Source organism: Equus quagga, chromosome 8 (assembly GCF_021613505.1).
Source record: "Equus quagga isolate Etosha38 chromosome 8, UCLA_HA_Equagga_1.0, whole genome shotgun sequence".
Classification (NCBI taxonomy): domain Eukaryota; kingdom Metazoa; phylum Chordata; class Mammalia; order Perissodactyla; family Equidae; genus Equus; species Equus quagga.
Genome location: NC_060274.1, coordinates 33,840,593 through 33,853,515, shown reverse-complemented (window position 1 = coordinate 33,853,515; position 12,923 = coordinate 33,840,593). Strand labels below are relative to the sequence as shown.

Genomic DNA, 12,923 nt, shown 5'->3' with positions numbered 1-12,923 from the left:
TCTGTTAGAGTGGGAAAGATGGAGGATGGCCGTGGACCAGTGTGTGGCTTTAGCTGAGCTGTTTAACGCTCTAGACTTTAGTTTCCTCATCTTGAGGGCAGACTTAGAACTATGATTATCCGTGACTCCGCGTTAACAGTTTTTACACAGAAATGACACAGCTTTTACACATTTGTCAACAGCTTAAAATTTGGTGCTTTTTAACACTTTCCTGGAAGTTTTCCCATGCATTTACAAATTTTGATGAGAATTGTAAAAACTCATCGATGAACTTGAGTCCCCTGGCTCTTTCGTAAATGCCCTGTGAGCTCCGGCGACCTCGGTCTGGTAACTAGGGCACTCTGAGGCAGATGCTGAGATGGGAGATGCCAGGATTACCTCAGGCCCAGGTCACTGTAAGCTGTGTGATCTTCCCATCTTCCTCCGTAAGGAGGGGAACTAGGAAAGTTGGTTATAAAAGAAACCAGAGGGTAAATCTACCGGGGTTCTCTCCAGGTGCCAATGGGCTCTCTGCCTGGGGTCATTCTAAGGTAACACAGGGCAGTTGACATCAGTCCTGTCAAGGAGGGTTCTGGGGCTTCCTCACTGCCTGAGGACTTGGTAGGCAGGCCCACACCCATCAGCATGTGTCAGCTCCATTACTCATTGTGACCTTAGTTCATTCAGGTTCACCAAATCTATTAAAGGCTGATTAGCTGTCTCAGTGTCTCCTGAGACTTAGTAACCCTCCCTATATCCTGTCAGGACTTGCAAGCCTCCTTGTGCCCAGTGAAGACTCCTTAGCCCTCATGAAATCTCCTTGACTTGGGGCAAGTCTCGATGGGGACTGCCTCCTGAGCCCTGCCGTCAGGTGGGGCCACAGCAGGACAAGGCTCATCATGCAATTCTGGTTGAGATGAGCCTGCACCAAGGGATTTCTTCCCAGGCTGCCTTCCAAGGAAACACCCTGTCCTAGGGGTATGAGATGTCCACTTCTCCCACATTTAACTTGAGTTCAGCTGAATGCATTGAATTGTATGCTTAAATCGAGTGGATTTTATGGTATGTAAATTATACCTAATGGAATTTCCCAGCTTTGAAGGTTTTGCAACTAAAGAAACAGAGCTTGGATTCCACCCCGTTGAGTTTGGGTACTTGCTTCTGCTCTTCAGCCAGCACTACCTCTATTTCTGAGAGATGAAGGAGCAAGCAAGAATGAGACAGTGGGAAAGAGGAGCAGTCCGGAAGGGTGTTCACTGAAAGGCTGTGGGCGTCCAGGTGATTTGTATTTTCTTCTTCATACTTCTTTATAATGTCAGATTTTGGGGAAATGAGCATATACTATTTTTTAGGAAAAACAATAAAGCTATTTTCTTTTTGGAAAGGAAAACGAGAAGCCAAGACCTTTGTTTAAGAAGAGCTATATCGAGAGACTTCTGATGAACCAACAGACTGAACTTTTTGTTTGATGAGCAAATCATTCTTCTTGAAAATACCTCGTCTGACAACACTCTAACCCTAACCTTAACAGTAAGAGGTAAATAGTTAAGCCATTCCAAAAAATAAAATCTTTAAAAAAAGGGGGGGGGGGGGCTGGCCTTGTGGCCGAGTGGTTAAGTTCACATGCTCCGCTGCAGGCGGCCCAGTGTTTCGTTGGTTCGAATCCTGGGCGCGGACGTGGCACTGCTCATCGAACCACGCTGAGGCAGCATCCCAACATGCCACAACTAGAAGGACCCACAACTAAGAATATACAACTATGTACCGGGGGACTTTGGGGAGAAAAAGGAAAAAATAAAATCTTAAAAAAAAAAAAAAGTTAAGCCATTCCAAGATGAAGGCAGATGTCTTAAGAACATGGCATCTATTTACAAGAAAATAGCCCACGGTCACCTACATGTGGTTATTTGAAGGCAAATTTCTGAAATTTGAACCACATTGTCACTTCAATTTTCATTATAAAACTGGAGATACACAAGGGGAAAACCCCTCAAGATATAATAAAATCACCCAGGAATGCAGCAAGCCTTTTAAATTGACATTTCAAAGGGAAAGAAAAAAATCACTGATGGAATTCCAATGTTTGAAGTTTTAAAATATACACGAATTTTTATTGTCTAGGGTTTTGTGTTTTGCACATTAATTTGAAAGACAACAGGGAACAATAGTATTAGATTAAATATTAGATAAAACAGATCACAAACCAATCAAATGAACAAAATGAGACGTCCCTCCATTTCCCTGAAACCGCTGGCTGAAGTTTCAACCAGAAAACCTAATGCTACTCTTTGCTCTCCCGCCACCTGGTGCTTTGCGGGAGCTGTTGGTTTAAAGGAAGAAATGAAACAACTTAGTTCCAAGACTAAGCAAAGTTCCATGTGCTTAGTCCTGAAAGGGAAGAGATGTGATTCCAGTCTTCCAGGAGTTTGCATTCCAGGACATCAGACGTGAAAAGAGTAATCTGACCTGTAGGAAACAAAATTAAAAACCACAGTGGTATCAATTTAAAATATAGCAATAAATAAAAACATGCCATTAAATAACAAGAAGCTTTGAAAAAGACTTTTCTGAAAGAGCTTAAAGGTCTATAAAATTAGTATTGGGGGGATGTTTGTTGAATCTGTTCCCTAGTTTGTCCATGTTGTGTGAAAATGAGGACCTCATTTTGGCTCAGTTCACAACCATTATTCTTCCACGAGCATATTCCCCTAGAGCTTGTAGGAATCCCAAATAAGTCTTTTCAAGCAACAAACCAACTTACTCACTGAAACTGCATAGGAGATTTGAAATGGATGCGTTAATATGCTCACAGGTGACTGAAATTTAAGACTCTGCCTTGGTTCCTATTCCTATCCTATCAGCGTTTGTAGGAGAATGGAATTCCAAACCATATGGATTCCTGGCCCACATAAATCTGCAATTCCTGCAGTGGTTATACCTGCCAAATCGCAGGGCCAACAGAAGATGTGTGAGACTTTTCAGGTGATCCCAAGTCAGCTGGGACTTGACAGAGAATCGAGAACCAAAAAGAAAGCATGCCACCTGATCCCCTCCAGGTGGATTGGCATGGAATTGCTGTCTCTTATTTCTAAGAAACAAGTCCCTCTAGTTCAGCACATTTTATAGCTGGTAAATATCAAACTGCCTGAAAATGACTACTGAAGCATGAACCAGAGAAAATGAATAAATAAATCGGGGACGAAATATCCCTGCCTTATTCCTGGCAATTAAAATTGGCTTTAGAGAAAATGAGAGGAGAAAATGAGAAGGTCTAAGAGACGGGGGAACAAAATGAAACAAAGGAAAATTACATTTTGTGAAGAATGGCACACGGCGGTTGATAACAGGAGTAACAGTTGACTTAAATTACCATAGGGCCTTATTAGGGCATGAAGGAGAAATTTCTAGCTGTTCTAAGTTATTAGACACTAAAGAAAATTGTCACTCTCTTGTCTTGAACATTTTTCTCCCTGGGAATTCCCTTGGATTACTTTCCTGTGCCATCCACTCTGTTTAGTAACTTATCATGACCGATGACAGCCGACCGATGTCACATGCCCCAAATTTTAGAATATAAATTCTAAATCTCCATTCAGGGATTTAGATTTTTCTGATAGAAAGATTTCTCATATAATTTTATTACAGTTTCTGCAATTTAATGTCAGTTCACTCAAAGAGAAAGTGTCTACTGTGTGCACTGCCCTAAGCTCGGTATTTTGGAATACAGTGTGATATATGTTAAATCCTTGGCCAGAAACCTGGCAGGATAGAAGACCATGCCCAGTGAATTCATCACAGGAGGGCAGATGACAAGCTGTCTTAGCTACAAACCTGGCCAAGGGAGCAGCTTCTTAAGAAGATCTGTCCTTATTCCAAGACTAGAGTAGGGGACAGAAGAATAGGCCAGATTCATGTAGATTCTGGTAATGGTCAGCTCTGTGGAGTTTAGGCAAGACCCAGTGGTGGAGAATCCATGAGATGTCCACTATGGAGGATCTGGCACTGTGGCAGAGCCATGGGAAGAGGCTGACATAAAGGGGGACCTACCCTAAAGGAGAATATGAAGTGCCAGGTTCCCAGGCAAAGGAGAGGACACAGGTGGATACAGTAAAGGCAGCCTCCTGATACTGGGCCAGGCTTCCTCCTAGAAAGAAAGGAACGCCAGACAGAAACCCAGTCCTGAAGGATGGACCAACACAGGTGAGAAAGTCTGCATGGTGGGTGCGGAGTGCTGCCCCCTGGTGGGCACCAGGACTCCCAGAGCTAGGCCCTTGAGCCTTCGCCCCTCAGTCTGGTGATAACGAAGATCAGAGGGTACCTAGGAGTTTACCTGCCGAAGCTAGGCTGTTGGCTTCTGGGCACAGCAAACATGAGCGGCCCGGTTACTGGAGTCAGAGGAAGAGCAATAAGGATGGGTCTTCTCTCTGGTCCTTATCATCATGTTGCTCAGAGTAATTAGGGGGAGGCTGACACCAACACTTCACTGCAGCAGAAAGCCCGTCACTCTATCGCAGTGCTTCTAAAGAAGAAGGAATAGCCGACTCTGCTGGAGGAGACAGGAAAACCTTTACAAAAGGTGAAAGCTAAAGGACAAATGGAGACTGGAGAATGGTGTCCCACAAGAGGGAATGGCCTGTGTAAGGGCCTAAGTCATAAAAAATGCACAATGTATCCAGGGACAGAATGAGCATAGCTTTCACGCAGGGAGCGTGGGGAGAGATATTGGGGCCAGACCATGAACATGTTTTGTTATGCCACACTGAGAAATCCTGTAAGTGAAAGGGAGCCACTGAAGGTTCATAAGAAAAGAAGTGACCTGTGTGAACCTGAGTTCTCTGGTGACAGTGAGGACAATGGCTCAGAAGAAGCAAGGAGAAGACTAAGGAGGTAACTAGAGGCTATGTTAAAAATGATGAGAGCCCCAACTTATATATTGATGTAACGCTCTGGAAGGAAGAGTAAATAGAATTAAAAAGCTGACTTAGCATTTGGGAACTGGGGGGTTTCCTTCAATTATTTGATGATCTCATCTTGGGGAAAGCTAAAGAGAGTCATACTGGAAATGTAATGTTTCACAATGTTCTACTTTGAGTAATTGAGGTAGACATAGCTTTGTTTTGGTCATCAAGACCTGGACACAAAATACTAAATTTAGTCTTCCTAGGCAAAATAAAACAGTTCGATGAATAATATTTAGCCTTCTTCTCCCAAACCACCCCTCCCCCTACTGTTCTTGAAAGGATCTCAGGAGTAAATGAGGCAGGGCAAGGTAAGACCTTCTGACTAACAATCTTGGGGGAGCAGAAATAGTGAGAAGCAGGTGCTTTTTCAAATGGACATGGATAAAGAAGGCAACACTCTGAGCCTGAGCCTTTAAGCCCCTTTGGGCGACATTCTGAGACCCAGTCTGAGCCCTGCAACTTCCCTCTGAAAGGACATGAGCAGCGTCCCAGTGCCAGCAGCCCAGGCCCAAGGGAAGTCCCTAAAACTGCATGATCACTAGCCACGTCTGTGTGGAGGGAAAAAACACAGGAACCTTGGGGGACACAGCAGAAGGCATAGCTGAGACCACTTCCTGCTTGGTCACTGGACCCCGTCAATCATTTAGGGAGGCCCACCTCAGAGATTTTGATTGTGCGTTTCAAGGGAATGGAAGGGAGAGGAAGAAATTAAGCATCACTGAGCTCCTGGCTTGAACAAATGAGCGGATAAAGATGCGGTTAACTGAGATGGCATGGAAATGTGGAAGATGGACAGATTCCAACAAAATAAGAGGTCAGCGGTGAACGCCCGATGTTGGAGGTGCTGGTGAGTCATCCAGATAGAGATAGGCCATTGGAAACAGCGCCGAAGTAGATGGGTTAGAGATAGAGAAGGAAGTGGTTTAAGCCATTAAACCATCCTAAGGTGTTTGCCTGAGGAATACACATGGGAAGAAAAAGGAGTTGCTCAGTTGACAGAGCCAAGGAAACAACACCATTTAAGGGGAAGGAGAAGAAGAGGCTATTTTCTGTTTCACCTCTTTGGTATATGAAAATGTAAACAACACTGCTTGGTGACTTATTCAAATCCAGTTAAATAATGGAGCGATAAGCCTATCACCCCAATCTAGAAAGTGCTTAGTGTCATCTCCAGTTGGTGTATTAGAGCGTGCACTACTGAAGTTTCTGGATAAGAGTAAAAATGGAGAGAAGTTTTTCAAGAGTGAGCGAAACCTTTCCACCATGAGGATGAACACACGTGGTGTTGTTGGCAGCCGTTATAAGCAAGGACTGCAGAGCCCATGACCCAACTATGATCTAGCCTCCTGAATTTTTAATTTCTTTATTTTTCCTGTTCAGAACGAGCCATGTCTTCTCTTTGACAGATGCCAGTGTGAATCAGTGAAATGGGTGAGTTAATGTTGTCTTAAGGTTGTGTTTGTAGAGGATAAGTTTACTACTCAAATTCTAGGAGCCGAAATATACCATGGACTGTCTCGCTCTTTCTCTGTGACTTTCACCAGACACAGATTCTTTTCTCCGTACCACCAGAATCTTGGTTTGTGAAGGCAAAGTTGGATAGTCAAGCAAAAATTATCAAGTTAGTAAATAATGAAAACGTCTGGGTTTATCAACCACTCTTTTCCAGGTTGAGAGTGTACTTTGTAACGATTATTGCAAGTAAAATGTATTTGAACCTGCGCATTCCTTTCATCCACGTGAACTTAGAGCATCTCCCCAAACAATTCGTTCCTCGAGAGGGTGGTGTGCCTAAATTGCTTTTGTGAGCACAGCGCAAGCCTGTGATGCTTTGTGGCTCTTCCTCCTTCGCTTCACACCATTGGAGCAGCTACAAGTAACCTAGACGCTAGTTACAAATTTGCCGGGAATGTTGCAGTTTGCTGCAGTAGCCCTGATCTCAGCTCCTCGCAGTCACTGCTTTCAGAAGTTTGGCACATAAATCAAGAACATTTGCTGTAAACTGGAGCTCTCTTTCCCTCTGGAAACAGTGTGTGTGTGTGTGTGTAAGTCAAAACCTAAGGCAAGTAACTTCATAAGTCACCTTTTTTGGCGAGTTTTGGAACACCTCTCATGTTTTTTTTCCTGCCCTCAGGAGCCTCGGGGAAAATGTTTTCTACTTAACTTGACTCTCACTCTCAGGTGTGTTTTTACACGCCTTGTTCACTGTCTGCGCCTCTCAACACAGACTCTCGAATCCTGGTAAGTCTCACCTTCTGTCTCGTTTGCATTTTTTGGATTAAGTGAAAGTATCAGCAAGTTTAGAATTTGGGGGTTACTTGGGGAACCAACGTAGAGTGTAATATATTAGAGCATGGAGTATAAGCATTACTTTTACAGGACGATAAATCATCAGATAACACTTGTACACAAGAGATGTAGAGATAATACAGTATCCGACGGGAAAAATGAATGCTTAGAGCAGAGTGGGGTGCAGCCAACGACTTGAGCTTTTCTGTTCCTTGGAGGAAGCTTCAGATGATGCAGGGTTGAATCGCCCATTTTAAATTGTGTATTAGGTGAATATTTATTTTATCATTGTGATATAACTTGTGACAATTTACAAAAAGTTCAAATTCTATAGAACTGTCCATATCTTCACAATAGTTTTGTTAATATCTAAGTATGTGTAAATATTGTGTTCAGGAAAGCATGGTGGCTGCTGTAATTGAGAGAAAAGTTAACTTTATAGCTTTGCCTTCTGCATTCCTCACTGTGGTGCAATTTAGGCAACAACTGAACTAATGATTCCTGATGGAACGTGAAAAAAAGCGTTACATAAATAAGGCAAAGTTAAACAGAAGATTTCCGTGAGAACTGTCGTTCCTAGATGTATGAGGTAACCTATTTGAAGTGTGCCAGGAAAGGACTTGAGGACTAATATGTATTTACTATAATTATCTCCTGTGTTAGGTATAACTGTTCAATTTGAAGATAGGAACAGTAGTGGAAGCAGGAGCGGAAGGCACGCTGTCCTGGGGAGGGGCTGTCTAGCAAATGCTATTTGCTCCTGTGGGGCTAGTTGCTGGGCAGTTGACATTGCATGCCCCTCATGTCTTCATTTGTTTCATCCAAATAATTTTAACAAAAAAGAGGAAATTCTTTGACAAGAAGTGGGCCCCTGAGCACAGTCTTCAAGTGAGGGCAGACGAGGCAATGTCGGTGAACGGTCGGTAAGTTCAAATCAACCAGCAACGCCAGGATGTGAGTTGCTGTCAGTTTCACGTATTTTACTGTTTAGGGCAACACTTCATATATTTAAGACCAGTGTCATCTAGCAGCATACATCAAACAATTGCCAAAATGCATCCAGTTCCTTTGTTAATACGTTTACAGGCTTGTCATCCAAAGGGGTGATATTATGTTTATTCATTCCAATTAGATTTACGTATATCACTTCAACTGGCCAATGAATTCCATGAGACAAACATTTCACGCAGCCCCTATGAAGCTTCCCACGTGTCAGTTCTGCTAAACCAACCAGAAAAGCGGCACCGATTAACTGTGTAACTTGATGAAGGAAGGTGTGGAGGAGATGCCCACAAGGCCTGAGATTGTGCCGTATGTGCAGCTGTGGCGCTGACAGCCTGGGCAGGCGATTTCAGATAACAGAGCTGCTCCAAGTTGCCAGACTTATACTATAACACTCATCTAGTGTGGGGCTTAGGTGACCTGAAATGGGAAACAGAATACTGGGAGTAAGACTAGAGCAGAGCAACTTATGGAAACGAAGGGTGGGTGACCAGGCCCTGGCTCTGGGTACTGAAGTCCCCTGCAGGGTTTCTCAAGCTCAGCACTGTTGATATTTGGGGCCAGGTAATTCTTTGTTATGGCGATGGGGGTTGTCCTGTGCATTGAAAGAGATTCGTTTAGCAGTATCCCTGGCCTCTAGATGTCAGTGGCATCCCCCTCCGCTATGGTGACAGCTGGAAATGTCTGTAGACATTGCCATGTGTTGTGGAGCAAATCCATCCCATTGAGAACCACCACACGAGTGAGAAGCAGGAAAGCTGACATGGCCTGAGCCTTTCCACCATAGTTACAGGGATCAGCCATAATCCATCTTCACCGAGAAGGAAGGAGATTATATTCCAGGAGGCAGAAATGTGTCAGGGCAGATATAAGGAATTAATTGGTAACAGGAAGTCAAGAGTCCACCTGCAAGATGACATAGAGAAGAAAATCAGGGATGATTTGAGTCCCTTTTCCACATTTTACAGGATTATTTCAGGGAGAATATTTTTAGTACCCCAAACTAACCAGGATTGACTCACCTTTTTGTTCCCTGTGCCTCAGGGATTGCCCAGATAGCTGGGTTAAAGGATTTGAAACCTCAGTGTTGGCATTCCTATGGGACCACTCCCATTACTTGGGTGGCGGAAAGGAAGCCAGGGTCCCCAGTCCGTTTTCCACCCGTCATTCCACTGGGTCCTGCAGAAGCCCACAGTGTGAATGCTTCCAACCACAGGCCAGTTCTTCTGACCTGAAAGCTTGAAATCCCTCACAGGATGGGGTTCGGGATTGTTTCACAAAGCACAGGTCTAGGATCAGTTCTAAATGCAGACAGGACTGACCTGCTGTATACTGACCTTCCAATTAACGACCTCCTTTCGAGTTTGTTTCAGCTACGGTATAAAACCGCTTAGGACTATTGATGAGTGATTACATTCACATCCCTCTCTACCTCCCTATGTGCTTCATATTATGTTTAAATCTTTGGATTTAAAAACAACTCGTTTCACACTGGGGCTCTGGAAAGCAAAAGAATATGGAAATAGGGAGCAAGTCAGGGACTAGAAGCCACAGAATAAGGCTGTGGGGAAGAGGCAGGAAAAAGGTCAGCAACTGATTGGCAATTGATACGGGGATCATAAAACGGAGGCAAAGGCAGCCTCGGGCACCTCCAGAGCCCTGCCGAGGCCTTCGGGTGAGGGCAGATGAGACGAGGTTAGTGGAACCACAGGTGAGTAAACATCCAGAAGGCTGTGCTCTGGCTTGGTGCCAATCTTAGACACAGGCGTATTTTAACACAAGAAATGCAAACTAGAATGCACTCAAGTCAACAAATGTTTTCAATATTTTTCTAAGCATTTTCAGGGACAAAAAGATGAATGTTTGCTTTCAAATGCTTACACTCTATTAGGAAGGTTTAGATGGGTCATAATTTTTTTTTAAAAAGCGGAAGGTTTCCTACCCAAGAGAAATGAGCATATACATGCGTACAAAAATTTGAAAATAAATGTTTAGAGCAGCATTATTCATAATAGCCAAAAAGTAGGAAAAAATCCAAAGTTCCATGAACTGATGAATGGATAAACAGAGTGTGGTCTATCCATATAATGGAATATTATTTAGCAGTACAAAGGAATGCAGTACCCACATCTGCTATAACATGGATGAACCTTGAAAATATGCTAACTGAATGAAGCCAGCCACAAAGACCACATATTGTATGATTTTATTTATATGAAGTATCCAGAATAGGCAAGCCACAGAGAGAGGAACTAGATTGTAGTTCCCTGGAGTTTCAGGAAGAGGCAGATAAGGGATGTCCATTAAAGGGGATGGGGTTTCTTATGGGGGTAATGAGATGTTGAACACCCCCATGCAGAGAGATGAGAAGTTTCACAGGAGAGACCTCAGAGATGAAAGAAAACTCTTTTTTCTGTTTTTTCCCTAGAAGCTTATTGACAATATAAAAAGCCTTTATTATAATGAGAAAATCACTTTTGGATATTAAGGGGCTAGAAAATGATGCCCTTCACTGAGCGATCTCTAAGAAGAGTGTGCAGATTCAGACAGGAGTGGATCTAGTTAAGACAGAGCTTAGTGACGGGCGCCCCCACCCACCCACCCTGCTCACCCGTACACCACAGCCTGGCCCTGCAGCATCCCACTGCGGAACGATGCAGACAGCTCAGAATGTCCCGCCACAGAGCAGGCTGTCATAGCGCTAGCTGCCATCACTGGGAGCAGCAGCAGCTCTGATCTTCACAGGGTGGACTTGCAAGTCACTGAGGACAGTGGTCCTCCAACTTGAGCGTACACCAGACTCACTTGGAGGGCTTGAAAAGCACAGAGTGCTGGGCCCCATCCCTAGAGGTTCTGAATCGGTAGGCCCTGGGCAGGGGCCTGATAATTTGCATTTCTAACAAGTTCCCAGGCGACACTGATGCAGCTGATCCAGGAGGGTGACCGACATCTGGGTTTGCGCAGGACTCAGGGGCATTCCCAGGACCGAGGGACTTTCAGTGCTAATACCAGAAAATTCCCAGGCAAACCAGGATGAACTGGTCACCTTATTAAGCTCATGGACCGCACTCTGAGCGCCACTATTTAAGGAGATAGGATCAAATTTAGATCTGAAGGGTGAGAGACGGAGGGATCAAGGATGACCTTCCAGTTTCTGGCCTAAGCAACGTGGTCCACAGTAATATCAGTGGGTCCCAAACTGGAATATTTAAAAAAAATACTGATGCTGAAACCCCACCCTAGATATTCTGATTTAATTGGTGTGGAATGTTACCTGGGCAGCAGGGTTATCAGAGCTCCCCAGGTGATCCTAATGTGCAGCAAACCATTGTGTAATGCCTTTCTCTTAGAATGGAATCCAGGAGGAAAACAGGTATACAGGGCAAATTAATGAGTTTTAGGTGTTCACGAGCCATCCGTGGTTCTCAGTCCTGGCTACAAATTAGAATCCTCTGGGCAGCATCATAAACACCTCGACGCCTGGGTCCCACCTGCGGTGACTCTGATTGAATTGGTCTGGGTTGGGTCTGAGCCTGGGTAGTTTAAAAAAATCTCCCCAGGTACATACAGTAAAATAGTATTCAGGCTTAAAAATGAAGGAAATTCTGACATGCTGCAACATGGATGAACCTAGATAGCATGCTAAACGAAATAAGCCAGTCACCAAAGGGCAAATAGCATATGATTCTACTTATATGAATTACCTACAGGCGCCTGGTTCATAGAGACAGAAAGTAGAATGGGGGTTGCCAGGGGCTGGGGGACGGGGAATGGAGAGTTAGTGTTTAATGGGTACAGGGTTTCAGTTTTAGAAGATAAAAAGAGTTCTGGAGATTGGTTACACAACAATCTGAATGTACTTCACACCACTGAACCATACACTTAAAAATGGTTAAGATCATCAATTTTGTTACATGTATTTTATCATAAAATAAATACTTTTAAGAGAAGTCATAAAAAATCATCTTCCCAGGTGTTTCTAAGGTGCAGCCAGGGCTAGGTGGAGGCGCTCCATAGGCAGTGGAATTCTCGAGAAGCCACGTGGTTCTGTCATTCACTTCCTCACTGAGAAACTGGTGCTAGTCCTTTAGCAATTATTAGTAAGAGAGTGGCTCTATTCTAGTCTGGTTTGGGATCTTCTCCTCCTCTCCTTTGGGGCAGGTCGTTCTTGACCCCGGTTGCTTGATTGATGCTGGAAAGTTCACTTCTCTGTATCATGACCTTTATTATTGCTTGAAGATAATGCTGAGATGGACTGAGAAAATTCCCAGAAGTTCATTTTCCCCTCATAAACGTGATGAACTGTGACACTAAGGGCTCTTTGTTCCCCCAAAATGCTCTGAAAAGGCGTTCCACGTGATCTCTTACTCCCCAATCAGCGTTGCTGTTCTGCCTGCTTTCTCTGTAAATCTGAGTCCTTAGAATTCTGCCGTCTGCGGTCTGCGTCCGTCCCACTTTTCCGAAGGAAGGAGATTTTAGCCCGTAGCTGTAGCTGCAGTCTTTCAGTTTGAAATCTGCCCTGTGAACGAATTCCCCTTTGGGAGAAACAGATATTTCCTATATAGCTTTTTGATTACTTTCAGCAACCCAGAGCTTAGAGCATTTAAGCCCCGAATTCACACAGATTATAGGCTATTCACACAGATCATAACCTCACTGAAGTCAGTTTCTTTAATTATAAAGAATAATATT

The 12,923-nt window shown here is 43.9% G+C and overlaps 1 protein-coding gene across 4 annotated transcripts in view; it reads left to right on the top strand.

Moving 5' to 3' along the window:
• Positions 1–6,289: 6,289 nt before the first annotated feature.
• Positions 6,290–12,923, top strand: part of LAMB4 (laminin subunit beta 4) — a 106,664-nt gene continuing 100,030 nt past the window's right edge. For all 4 annotated transcript variants that reach the window (XM_046670493.1, XM_046670494.1, XM_046670495.1 and 1 more), the window contains exons 1-2: positions 6,290–6,371; positions 7,075–7,181. The gene's annotated coding sequence lies outside the window, so the exon portion shown is untranslated. The remainder of the gene's footprint in view (positions 6,372–7,074; positions 7,182–12,923) is intronic.